Raw genomic sequence first — 13353 nt, forward strand, 5'->3', positions numbered from 1 at the left:
ATTCCATGTCTCAAAGCAGAATTTATTGGGCTGTTACATGTAACTATGGTATATTTTACACACTTATATTCAGAAAACAACTGACTATCTCAATGTTTTAAGACAGGAAATGTCCCATGATTCCAACTGCTCAAATCTGGTCAACACTGTCATACAATAAACATGTTAGATTACATATTCAGACCACAAAAGAACTGGATTTTCAGCACCATTTTTTTGCAACTAAAAATTATTCCAGAAAGGCTACTTCATCCTAATTTTGATTCAATGTATTTTGTTCTTATTATATTATCTAAATTGTGTGGACAGGGTGAGTAAGATACTCTACCTTTGCACTGAGATGGTTTTGTCCAAGTTCCATTTAAACATACGACATCTATCTCCCCCAAAAGTCATAATTCCCAGTGCATTCCAAACGTGCTCTCTCACCACTTTGATATATAGACTTCTGATTTTGTATAACAGCATTTTCCACTTGAGGTGGATTCACACAGGAAATATCTGAATAGAAAGGTAAAAAAAGTATCTCTAGTATAATGATTATCATGAACAGCAAGGAGGAAATAGAATGTCAAATATATTCCATGGTCCTTTCAATTCAACAGTTAATCTGTCATGAAAGACATAATCTGTCATCAGTTTATATATGTATAAATATATAAACTGCAGCTGGAGTGCCAGGGGTCTTGAGGGGGTTTGGCGAACCCTCCAGCTGCAACCTTCTGGAACTCTCTCTTGAGGCAATCGTCTCGAACATGTGGAATAGTGGGTTTGAAAGCTATATCACCTGCTCTTTTGGGGGAGCCGGTGGCTACACACAGTCCCCTGGGGGCTTTGGATCTCCAACAGCTTCCCAGGCCAAAAAGAAATCCAGACCTCGAGCTCAGCACATTGTACCCTGTACCATATCTCAGCTGCTTTCTGCTGCTCTGGTTGATGAAGTATTCAGAATTGGAAATGTTGAGATTTCACAGGTCAGTATTGTGGGGATTATCAGAAATGCAGAGAAGGGTGCAACCAACATTGTTTACAAGATAGATGACATGACAGCTGCACCCACTGATATTCGCCAGTGGGTTGACACAGATGATGCCAGCGGTGAAAACACTGTGGTCCCTCCAGAAACATATGTGAAAGTCATCTGAGATCTTTCCAGAACAAGAAAAGCCTGGCAGCCTTTAAGATCATGCCCCTGGAGGATATGAATGAGTTCACCACACATATTCTGGAAGTAGTCAATGCACACATGATGCTGAGCAAGTTGAACAGTCAGCCTTCAGCAGGGAGAGCACCTATCAGCAATCCAGGAATGGGTGAAGCTGGGAACTTCAGTGGGAATAACTTCATACCAGCAAATGGCCTCATGTACCAGGTGCTGAATTTGATCAAGGCTTGCCCAAGAACTGAAGGGTTGAACTTTCAGGATCTCAAGAACTGACTCCAGCACATGTCCGTAGCCTCAATCAAGCTAGCTGTGGATTTTCTAAGGAACGAGGAACACATCTATTCCACCGTGGATGATGATCATTTTAAATCCACAGACGTAGAATAACTGGATCTAATTGGGTCCCCAAGATATTTTCCAGTTGGACCTTTTTTTGCAGCCTCTTGTCTCCAGCTGTGCATATAATTGGCGAGTTAACTTCTAGGAAGTAAACTTAGTCTATAAAAGATCTCAACTGACATCCTTTTGAAACTTACTACTACTCTTCTGTGTTTTTGATGGACTTCCCTGGTAGCTCAGACAGTGAAGCGTCTGCCTACAATGCGGAGGACCCGGGCTGGATCCCTGGGTCAGGAAGATCCCCTGGAGGAGGAAACGGCAACCCATTCCAGTATTCATGCCTGGAAAACCCCATGGACCGAGGAGCCTGGTGTGCTACAATCCATGGGGTTGCAAAGAGTTGGACACGACTGACAGACTTCTGTGTGTGTGTTTGTGTGTGTGTGTGTATGTAAGGGAAAGGAAATAAAGCAATATTTTTCAGCATGAATTAAACTTCTGTATCTTAAATATCTCCCCTATACTTCACTAGAAAAGTGATACTCAATTTTTAGGTCACTGAAGAAAAAGAGTTTTCCTGGAAATCTTTTTGAGGTTAGTAAAATAAAAATTATAAAGTATATAAATTCAAAATGAATTTTAAACCATAAGCAAAACATAATAAAAATATCATTTGACATCAAGATTTGGTTTATATATATCCTGTTTATGAGATATAACTTTAGGGCCTTTCAGAAAATAAACACAGTAGGTTCTTCTTTAGAGCCTTAATCAATAATTAACACACTTTGAAGAATACTATAGTTGCAAGGAAAAGATGATTAAATATTTGAACAGAAGATCTGGAAAAATAATAGAAAAATAAAGTGTAAATTTACAAAACTATACTTTAATGATATTTTGGGGCAAATGCTAAGGACATCACCATCAATGATGAGCATTCCTCAGTGTGATTCAGGGGATGCAGAGGCTGTAACTACAAGAGGCTGTAGCCATGGGTCCTAAACTGAAATATACACAGAATTCCTTGGGAATCATCAAGACATTGTCAGAGTTGCAGCCCCAGAGGTTTTGATTCAACAAGTCTGAGTAAGCCTGTGAATCTGCTTCCATATCTAACAGTTTACAGAATGTGCTGAGAATGCTCTGCCAGGACTGTGCTTTGAGAACTATTGGGCTGCAAAACCAAACACTGGGAACACAAGTCCATCCCTTTTTATGTTCAGGCACAAACTGCTTTTGACCTGGCCTAACAGTAATCTATGTCCATTTAATGATAGTGGAGGCAATTTTCTACATTATATTATTTCAGATACTTATATAAATTTAAAAATTTACCAAAGTACCTCTGCATACTGGCCTTCCTATCCATTTGGTCTTAATACACTGTATAGTATTAGATCCATCCAACTGATAATATGATAGACACTTAAAAGCCACTTGTTCTCCTGACCCATAGAAATCCTTCTCCTGATCTATGAGTACAGCATCCTCAAAGATGGGAAAGTTAACACAATTTGTGCCTGAAAGAGAAAAGATTATGCATTTGTTCAGTACATCTTTAAAGATGCATAACGACCACTGATTGTATTCCAGAGAATAAATAGCTACATATCAAATTCTACAGCATTTCTCTTATACCTTGAGACAAATGTCAGAAATATTGATTTAGTCACATTGACTGTCTCTCTATTATCAAAAATACAACATGGGAATGGTGACATTCTAAGAGGTAGAGCTGCATACTTCTCAAATTTAAGTTATCTTCTCCCATGACAGCCCACCTAAATTATGAATGTTTCTATTTTTGCTTTTATCAAAATACGTTACCTTGCATTATGTTAAGTGCCTTAGAAAATTGCATATTACAAAGAAATGATTGGCAAATTAACAGCAAATTAAGTAGTGTTAAGAGCAGAGTTCAACCATGGTACAGGAACAGAGACCAGAAATCTGAGATGTATATCAGAGGATGTTCAAACTCAAACTGCACCCAAGATGATGTGAAACAGATAGTTTAGTGTTATCAAATCACCAACCTCCATTGGATCACAGAAAAGGCAAGGAAATTCCAGAAAAACATCTACTTCTTCTTCATTGACTACGCTAAAGCCCTTGATTGTGTGGATCACAACAAACTGTGGAAAATTCTTGAAGAGATGGGAATACCAGACCACCTTGCCTTCCTCCTGAGAAAACTATGCAGGTGAAGAAGTAACAGTTAGATCTGTACATGGACAATTGACTGGCTGAAAATTGGGAAAAGAGTATTTCAAGGGTGTATATTGTCATCCTGCCTTTTTAACTTATATGCAGAGTACATCATGCAAAATGCCTGGTGGAATGAAGCATCAAGATTGCCAGGAGAAATACCAATAACCTCAGCTATGCCTCAGATGACACCACCTTAATGGCAGAAAGTAAAGAAGAACTAAAGGGCCTCTTGGTGAAGGTGGAAGAAGAGACTGAAAAAGCTGACTTAAAACTCAACATTCAAAAAATGGAGATCATGTCATCTAGTCCCAACACTTTATGGAAAATAATGCAGAAAAAATGGAAACAGTGACAGAATTTGTTTTCTTGGGCTCTAAAATCACTGTGAATGGTCACTGCAGCCATGAAACTAAAAGACACTTGCTCCTTGGAAGAGAAGCTATGACAAACCTCGACAGCATATTAAAAAGGAGAGACATCACTTTACCTACAAAGGTCCACCTAGCCAAAGCTATGACTTCCAGTAGTCATGTATGATTTGAAAGTTGGACAATAAAGAAGAGTCAGGCTGAGTGCCAAATAATTGATACTTTTGAACTATGGTACTGGAGAAGACTATTGAGAGTACCTTGGACTGCAAGATCAAAGCAGTCAATCCTAAAAGAAATTGACCCTCAATATTCATTCGAAGGACTGATACTGAAGCTGAAGCTCCAATACTTTGTTTACCTGATACAAAGAGCTGGCTTATTGGAAAAGACCCTGATGCTGGGAAAGATTGAGGGAAGGAGGAGAAGGGGACAGCAAACAATGAGATGGTTGAACGTCATCACCAATTCAATGGACATTAGTTTAAGCAAACACCAGGAGACAGTGAAGGACAGGGATGCCTAGCTTGCTACAGTCCATAGGGTCGCAAAGAGTCATAAATGACTGAATGATGGAACTACAACAGCAAATCAAACTTTTATTATTTCTAGGGTTATTAATTCTCTACCAGAATTCAGAACTTTTCATAGATATCTTGTTATATTCTAGAATTACTGCTTAATTTCATATTTGGGCCATTTATGCTTTGAATTAAAAGATATTTGTCAGCTTTAGAATAAAAGGAAAAACATTATACTTATGCAATCTTGTGGACGAGATCCTTCCCCTCCTAAACATCTTATAGGTGCAGGTCCATCAGTTCCAAACCCTTCATCACAGTTGTAAGTAACTTCTTCTCCATATTGGTAACTTTCTTGTGAGATACAACACCATTCTGAATATAAGGTGGAAGTCCACAAGGAAGTCCTGGGAAGAAATGAAAGAATGATTTCATGTTTTGCTAACTTTGAAATTTAGTTTGATGTACTGGTCAACATACTTGGTAGTTTTACTTGAAAATAATAAATCATTATACAGGAACTTCTATGACATGGGAGGAAAGTGCACAAATTTTTCTTAAAATTACCATTCTGGTGTGTGTCCACTTGAGCAAGAACTTGAAACTGAAATTACCAATATGTGAAAGAAACCATCAGTGCTTCTCTAACCAATCATGAGTAATAAAAGAAAAACACATTGAGACTCCACACATAATCTTAGGAAAAGTACTATATATTGCAAGAAATTAAAAGAGACATTTTAAGGAAGACATATGACATTTTTTTGAAACTTAAATAGATAGAAATATAAAAAGGTTTACTAATATAAATAGTTGTTTAATTTTATTGCACATCCAGTGTTAATACAAAATAATTGCCAGGTTGAAAAGTGATTCTCTATAGAACTAATGAAATTATTAATAACAAAAATGATTAATTTTATATGTCAAATTTGATTTAATGTATAAATATATAGCTCTATACAGTCAGCAAAAACAGGACCAGGAGCTGACTGTGGCTCAGACCATGAACTCCTTATTGCCAAATTCAGACTTAAATTAAAGAAAGTAGGGAAAACCACTAGACCATTCAGGTATGACCTAAATCAAATCCCTTATGATTATACAGTGGAAGTGAGAAATGGATTTAAGGGCCTAGATCTGATAGATAGAGTGCCTGATGAGCTATGGAATGAGTTTCGTGACATTGTACAGGAGACAGGGATCAAGAACATCCCGATGGAAAAGAAATGCAAAAAAGCAAAATGGCTGTCTGGGAAGGCCTTATAAATAGCTGTGAAAAGAAGAGAAGCGAAAAGCAAAGGAAAGATATAAACATCTGAATGCAGAGTTCCAAAGAATAGCAAGAAGAGATAAGAAAGCCTTCTTCAGCGATGAATGCAAAGAAAAAGAGGAAAACAACAGAAGGGGAAAGACTAGAGATCGCTTCAAGAAAATTTCATGCAAAGATGGGCTCAATAAAGGACAGAAATGGTATGGACCTAACAGAAGCAGACAATATTAAGAAGAGATGGCAAGAATACACAGAAGAACTGTACAAAAAAGATCTTCATGAGCCAGATAATCACGATGGTGTGATCACTGACCTAGAGCCAGACATCCTGGAATGTGAAGTCAAGTGGGCCTTAGAAAGCATCACTATGAACAAAGCTAGTGGAGGTGGTAGAATTCCAGTTGAGCTATTCCAAATCCTGAAAGATGATGCTGTGAAAGTGCTGCACTCAATATGCCAGCAAATTTGGAAAACTCAGCAGTGGCCACAGGACTGGAAAAGGTCAGTTTTCATTCCAATCCCAAAAAAAAGGCAATGCCAAAGAATGCTCAAACTACCGCACAATTGCACTCATCTCACACGCTAGTAAAGTAATGCTCAAAATTCTCTAAGCCAGGCTTCAGCAATATGTGAACCGTGAATTTTCTGATGTTCAAGCTGGTTTTAGAAAAGGCAGAGGAACCAGAGATCAAATTGCCAACATCCGCTGGATCATGGAAAAAAGCAAGAGAGTTCCAGAAAAACATCTATTTCTGCTTTATTGACTATGCCAAAGTCTTTGACTGTGTGGATCACAATAAACTGTGGAAAATTCTGAAAGAGATGGGAATACCAGACCACCTGATCTGCCTCTTGAGAAATCTGTATGCAGGTCAGGAAGCAACAGTTAGAACTGGACGTGGAACAATAGACTGGTTCCAAATAGGATAAGGAGTAAGTCAAGCTGTATATTGTCACCCTGCTTATTTAACTTATATGCAGAGTACATCATGAGAAATGCTGAACTGGAAGAAACACAAGCTGGAATCAAGATTGCCGGGAGAAATATCAATAACCTCATATATGCAGATGACACCACCCTCATGGCAGAAAGTGAAGAGGAACTCAAAAGCCTCTTGATGAAAGTGAAAGTGCAGAGTGAAAAAGTTGGCTTAAAGCTCAACATTCAGAAAACGAAGATCATGGCATCCAGTCCCATCACTTCATGACAAATAGATGGGGAAACAGTGGAAACAGTGTCAGACTTTATTTTTGGGGGCTCCAAAGTCACTGCAGATGGTGACTGCAGCCATGAAATTAAAAGACGCTTACTCCTTGGAAGGAAAGTTATGACCAACCTAGGTAGCATATTCAAAAGCAGAGATATTACTTTGCCAACACAGGTTCGTCTAGTCAAGGCTATGGTTTTTCCTGTGGTCATGTATGGATGTGCGAGTTGGACTGTGAAGAAGGCTGAGCACTGAAGTATTGATGCTTTTGAACTGTGGTGTTGGAGAAGACTCTTGAGAGTCCCTTGGACTGCAAGGAATTCCAACCAGTCCATTCTAAAGGAGATCAGCCCTGGGATTTCTTTGGAGGGAATGATGCTAAAGCTGAAACTCCAGTACTTTGGCCACCTCATGGGAAGAGTTGACTCCTTGGAAAAGACTCTGATGCTGGGAGGGATTGGGAGCAAGAGGAGAAGGGGACAACAGAGGATGAGATGACTGGATGGCATCACTGACTCGATGGACATGAGTCTGAGTGAACTCTGGGAGTTGGTGATGGACAGGGAGGCCTGGCATTCTGCAATTCATGGGGTTGCAAAGAGTTGGACACGACTGAACGACTGATCTGATCTGATCAGATATACATTTTATTTTAATACATAAATGATGTATAAATAGATAAGTTACTTGATGTATTTAGAAATCTAAAGGATCAAGTCTCATGAGTTTGATGACAATTGATTAGTTTTAATGAATGATACTGAAAATAGATTTTGGTTTGCCTAGTGTCCTCCACTACACACTGAGGTGGAGAGCTCCACTTTCCCATTTGGCATATTATCACATTATTTTCCGATATCTCGAAGCCTTCTTCACATATATAACTTAACTTCGTCCCATGTGCATACAGCCTTTGTTTGTGTATTTCTCTCCTTTCTTTTGCAGAGCTAGATGAGTTAATTGTTCCATGGTCTATTTGAGGTGGTTGAGAACCTCCAATTTTTTCTATATGAAGTACAGAGATCAAAGAGTAAAGTACAAATATAATCTTTATTTTTTATATTTAAATTTATTTATTTTAATTAGAGGCTAATTACTTTACAATATTGTATTGGTTTTGCCATACATCAACATGAATCTGCCACGAGTGTACACGTGTTCCCAATCCTGAACCCCCCTCGCACCTCCCTCCCCAAAATATAATCTTTAAATTAAAAAAATTTTTTTGAAAATCTTTTAAATATAATCAAATATTACTTTGGATTTTAAAATAAGAAAAAAAAAAAAAGAAAAGAATACTCAGAACAATTTACAGAATTTAAAAACTGACAGATATTTGAAACTTGCAAGCTATTTGTCTACATAAACATTATGCTGCTACTACTTGTTCAATATGCCCCTTCATCCTTTTTTAAATGAATTTTTTATTGAAATGTTGGATGTATAACAGTATGTTAGCTCCATATGGGCTACAAAACTGATTTTACTTTTACATACATTATAAAATGACTAGCAGTATGTCTAGTAACAATAGTTCCTAACAAATTTATTACAATATTATTGACCATATTTTGTATGCTGTATATTATATCCCCCTGGCCTCCTTATTACATAACTGGAGTTTGTACTCCAAAATCCCCGGTATCTGCTTTGCCAACCCCCTCCTCCTTTCTTGCAAGAACCACTAATTTTCTGTATCTGTATGAGCCTGTTTTCCTTTTATTTTGTTTTGTTTTTAGATTCCACAAATAAGTGAAATCACATGGCATTTGTCTTTTTCTATCTGACCTATATCTCTTAGAGTAAATACATCCTAGACACATCCATGTTGTTGCAAATGGAAACGTTTCATACTTCATGGCTCGGTCATAGTTCATATCATGTGTATGTATAAAACACCTTCTTTATCTACTTATATATCAGTTGATTCTTTATGTGGCTTCCAAGTCTTGGTTATTGTGTGTAATGCTGCAGTGAACATTGGAGTGCATAATCTTTTTAGATTAGTGTTTTTGGTTCCTATGAATAAATATCCAGTAGTGGATTAGCTGGATCATATGAGAGTCTTATTTTTAATTTTTAAAGGAAATTACACATTCTTTTCCATAGCAACTCTGCCAGTTTACAATCCCACCAACAGTGCACAAAGATTCCCTTTCCTCCACATCTGTGATAACACTTGATATTGTCCTTTTCATGGTAGCCATTATGACAGGTGTGAAGGGACATCACACTATGGTTGCAATATGTTTTTCCTGGATACAGTAGTCTTGGCTGCAAGTTCTTTCCTTTCATTACTTTGTATATGTTGTGCCAATCCATTGTGACCTAAAAAATATTCTTCAGAAGCTGTTGATACTTGTTAGGGTCTCCTTGTAGGTAACTACTGCCTTTTCTCTTGAAGGAGAAGAGAGTAACAGAGGATGATATGGTTGGGTGACATCACCGTTTCAATGGACATGAACTTGGGCAAACTCAAGGAGATGGTGAGAGACAGGAAAGCCTGGCATGGGGTCGCAAAGAGTTGGACACGACTTGGCAACTGAACAATTTTCTTTTACTTAATTTTTTATTTTAATTGAGGGCTAATTACTTTACAATATTGTGGTGGCTTTTGCCATACATTGACATGAATCAGCCACAGGTATACCCCCATCCTGAACCCCCCTCCCACCTCCCTCCCTATTCCACCCCTCTGGGTTGTCCCAGTGCACCAGCTTTGAGTACCCTGTTTCATGCATCGAACCTGGACTGGTGATCTATTTCACAAATGGTAATATACATGTTTCAATGCTATTCTCTCAAATCATCCCCCCTTGCCTTCTCCCACAGAGTCTAAAAGTCTGTTCTTTACATCTGTGTCTCTTTTACTGCCTTGCGTATAGGGTCATCATGACCATCTTTCTAAATTCCATATATATGCATTAATATACTGTATTGGTGTTTTTCTTTCTGACTTATATCACTCTATAATGGGCTCCAGTTTCATACACCTCATTAGAACTGATTCCAATGCAATCTTTTTAATAGCTGAGTTATATTCCTGTTGTGCATATGTATCAGAACTTTCTTATCCATTCGTCTGCTGATGGACATCTAGGTTGGTTCCATGTCTTAGCTATTGTAAACAGTGTTACCATGAACACTGGGGTACATGTGTCTCTTTTAATTCTGTTTTCTTCAACGGGTATGCCTAGCAGTGGGATTGCTGGGTCATATGGCAGATCTGTTTTCAGTTTTTTTTAAGGAATCTCCACATTGTTACCCATAGTGGTTGTAGTAGTTTGCATTCCCACCAACAGTGTAAGAGGGTTCCCTTTTCTCCACACCTTCTCCTGCATTAGACTTTTAGATAGCAGGCATTCTGACTGGCAGGAGATGGTACCTCACTGTGGTTTTGATTTGCATTTCTCTGACAATGAGTGATGCTGAGCATTTTTCCATGTGTTTGTTAGCCATCTGTGTCTTCTTTGGAGAAATTTCTGCTTAGTGCTTTGGCCCATTTTTGGATTGGGTCGTTTGTTTTTCTGGTATTGAGCTGCATGAGTTGTTTATATGATTTTGAGATTAGTTCTTTGTCAGTCGCTTTGTTTGCTATTATTTTCTCCCACTCTGAAGGCAGTCTTTTCACCTTGCTTAGAGTTTTCTTCATTGTGCAAAAGCTGTTATGTTTAATTAGGTCTCATTTGTTTATTTTTGCTTTTATATCCATTACTCTGTGAGGTGAGTCATAGAGGATCTTGCTGTGATTTATGTCAAGAGTGTTTTGCCTATGTTTTCCTTGAAGAGTTTTATAGTTTCTGATCTTACGTTTAGATTTAAATCCATTTTGAGTTTACTTTTATGTATGGTGTTGGAAGGTGTTCTAGTTTCCTTATTTTACAGATGGTTGACTACTTTTCCCAGCACCATTTGTTAAAGAGATTGTGTTTACTCCATTGTATATTTTTGCTTCCTTTGTCAAAAGATAAGGTGTCCACAGGTTTATGGATTTATCTCTGGGATTTCTATTTTGTTCCATTGATCTGTATTTCTGGCTTTGTACCAGTACAATACTACCTTGATGACTGCAGCTTTGTAGTATAGTCTGAAGTCAGGCAGGTTGATTCCTCCAGTGTCATTCTTATTTCTCAAGATTGCTTTGGCTATTCGAGGTTTTTTGTATTTACATAAAATTGTGAAATTATTTGTTCTAGTTCTGTGAAAAAATGTCATTGCACTGAATCTATAGATTGCTTTGAGTAGTATATTCATTTTCAGTATATTGATTCTTCTGATCCATCAACACAGTATGTTTCTCCATCTATTTGTGTCATCTTTGATTTCCTTCATCAGTGTTTTATAGCTTTCCATGTATAGGTCTTTTGTTTCTTTAGGTAGATTTATTCCTAAGTATTTTATTCATTTCATCACAGTGATGAATGTGATTCTTTCCATAAATTCTCTGTTTTCTCATTGTTAGTGAATAGGAATACAAGGGATTTCTGTGTATTAATTTTATATCCTGCAAACTTACTATATTCATTGATTAGCGCTAGTAATTTTCTCATGGTGTCTTTAGGGTTTTCTATGTAGAGAATCATGTCATCTGCAAACCATAAGAGTTTTACTTCTTCTTTTCCAATCTGGATTCCTTTATTTCCTTTTCTTCTCTGAGTGTTGTGGATAAAACTTCCAAAACTATGTTAAATAGTAGTGATGAGCATGAGCAGCCTTGTCCTGTTCCTCACTTTAGGGGAAATGATGTCAATTTTTTGCCACTGAGGGTAGTGTTTGCTGTGGGTTTATCATATATGGCTCTTATTATGTTGAGGTATGTTCCTTCTATGCCTTCCTTCTGTAGATTTTTTTTATTATTATTATAAATGGATGTTGAGTTTTATTAAAGGCTTTCTCTGCATCTTTTGAGATAATCATATGGGTTTTTTCCCTTCAATTTGTTAATGTAGTGTATGACATTGATTGATTTGTAAATATTGTGGAATCCTTGCATCCTTGAGATAAAGCCCACTTGGTCATGATGTGTGATCTTTTTATTATGTTGTTGGATTCTGCTTGTTAGAATTTTGTTAAGGATTTTTGCATCTATGTTCATCAGTGATATTGGCCTTTAGTGTTCTTTTTCTGTGGCATCTTTGGTTTTGGAATTAGGGTGATGTTGGCCTCATAGAATGAGTTTGGGACTTTACCTTCCTCTGATACTTTCTGGAAGGGTTTGAGTAGGTAGGTGTTGAAAAGAAAAGTGAAAGTGAAGTTGTTCAGTCGTGTCCGACTCTTTGCGACCCCATGGACTGTAGCCTACCAGGCTTCTCCGTCTGTGGGATTTTCTAGACAAGAGTATTGGAGTGGGTTGCCGTTTCCTTCTCCAAGGGATCTTCCCTGCCCAGGGATTGAACGTGGGTCTACCACATTCAGGCAGATGCTTTACCCTCTGAGCCACCAGGGAAGGATAGGTGTTAGCTTGTCTCTAAATTTTTGATAAATTCACCTATGAAGCCATTTGGTTCTGGGCATTTGTTTGTTGGAAACTGATTCCAGTTTCTATTTCCATGCTTGTGATGGGCCTATTAAGATTTTCTTTCTCCCTGGTTCAGTTCAGGAAGGTTATACTTTTCTTGGAATTCGTCCATTTCTTCCAAGTTATCCATTTTATTGGTACATAGTTGCTGATAGTAGTCTCTTATGATCCTTTGTATTTTTGTGTTGTCTGTTGTGATTTCTCCATTTTCATTTCTAATTTTACTGATTTGATTCTTCCCCCTTTTTTTTCTTTATGAGTCTGGCTAATGGTTTGTCTATTTTATTTATCTTCTCAAAGAAGCAGCTTTTAGTTTTGTTGATTTTTGCTATAGTCTCCTTTGTTTCTCTTTCATTTATTTCTGCCCTAATTTTTATGATTTCCTTCCTTATACTAACCATGGGGTTCTTCTTTTTCTAGTTGTTATAGGTGTACATTTAGCTTATTTTATTTTTCTCTTGTTTCTTGAGATAAGCTTGTAAAGCTATGAACCTCCCTCTTAGCACTCTTTTTACTGATTCCCATATGTTTTCAGTTGTGTATTCACTTTCATTTGTTTCTATGCATATTTTGATTTCCTTTTTGATTTCTTCCATTATTTGTTGGTTATTAAGGATCGTGTTACTTAACCTCCATGTGCTTGTATTTTTAATAGTTTCTTTTTCCTACAGTTGACATCTAATCTTACCACACTGTGATCAGAAAATATCTTTGAAAGGATTTCAATTTTTTTTTCTTTGTATTTCC

The 13353-nt window shown here is 37.4% G+C and overlaps 1 pseudogene; it reads left to right on the forward strand.

The window, feature by feature from the left end:
- Window positions 1-349: 349 nt before the first annotated feature.
- LOC107133213 (replication protein A 32 kDa subunit-like) lies at window positions 350-1594 on the forward strand (annotated as a pseudogene).
- The last annotated feature ends 11759 nt before the right edge of the window (window positions 1595-13353 follow it).

This window comes from Bos taurus, chromosome 16 (genome assembly GCF_002263795.3).
Source record: "Bos taurus isolate L1 Dominette 01449 registration number 42190680 breed Hereford chromosome 16, ARS-UCD2.0, whole genome shotgun sequence".
NCBI lineage: Eukaryota > Metazoa > Chordata > Mammalia > Artiodactyla > Bovidae > Bos > Bos taurus.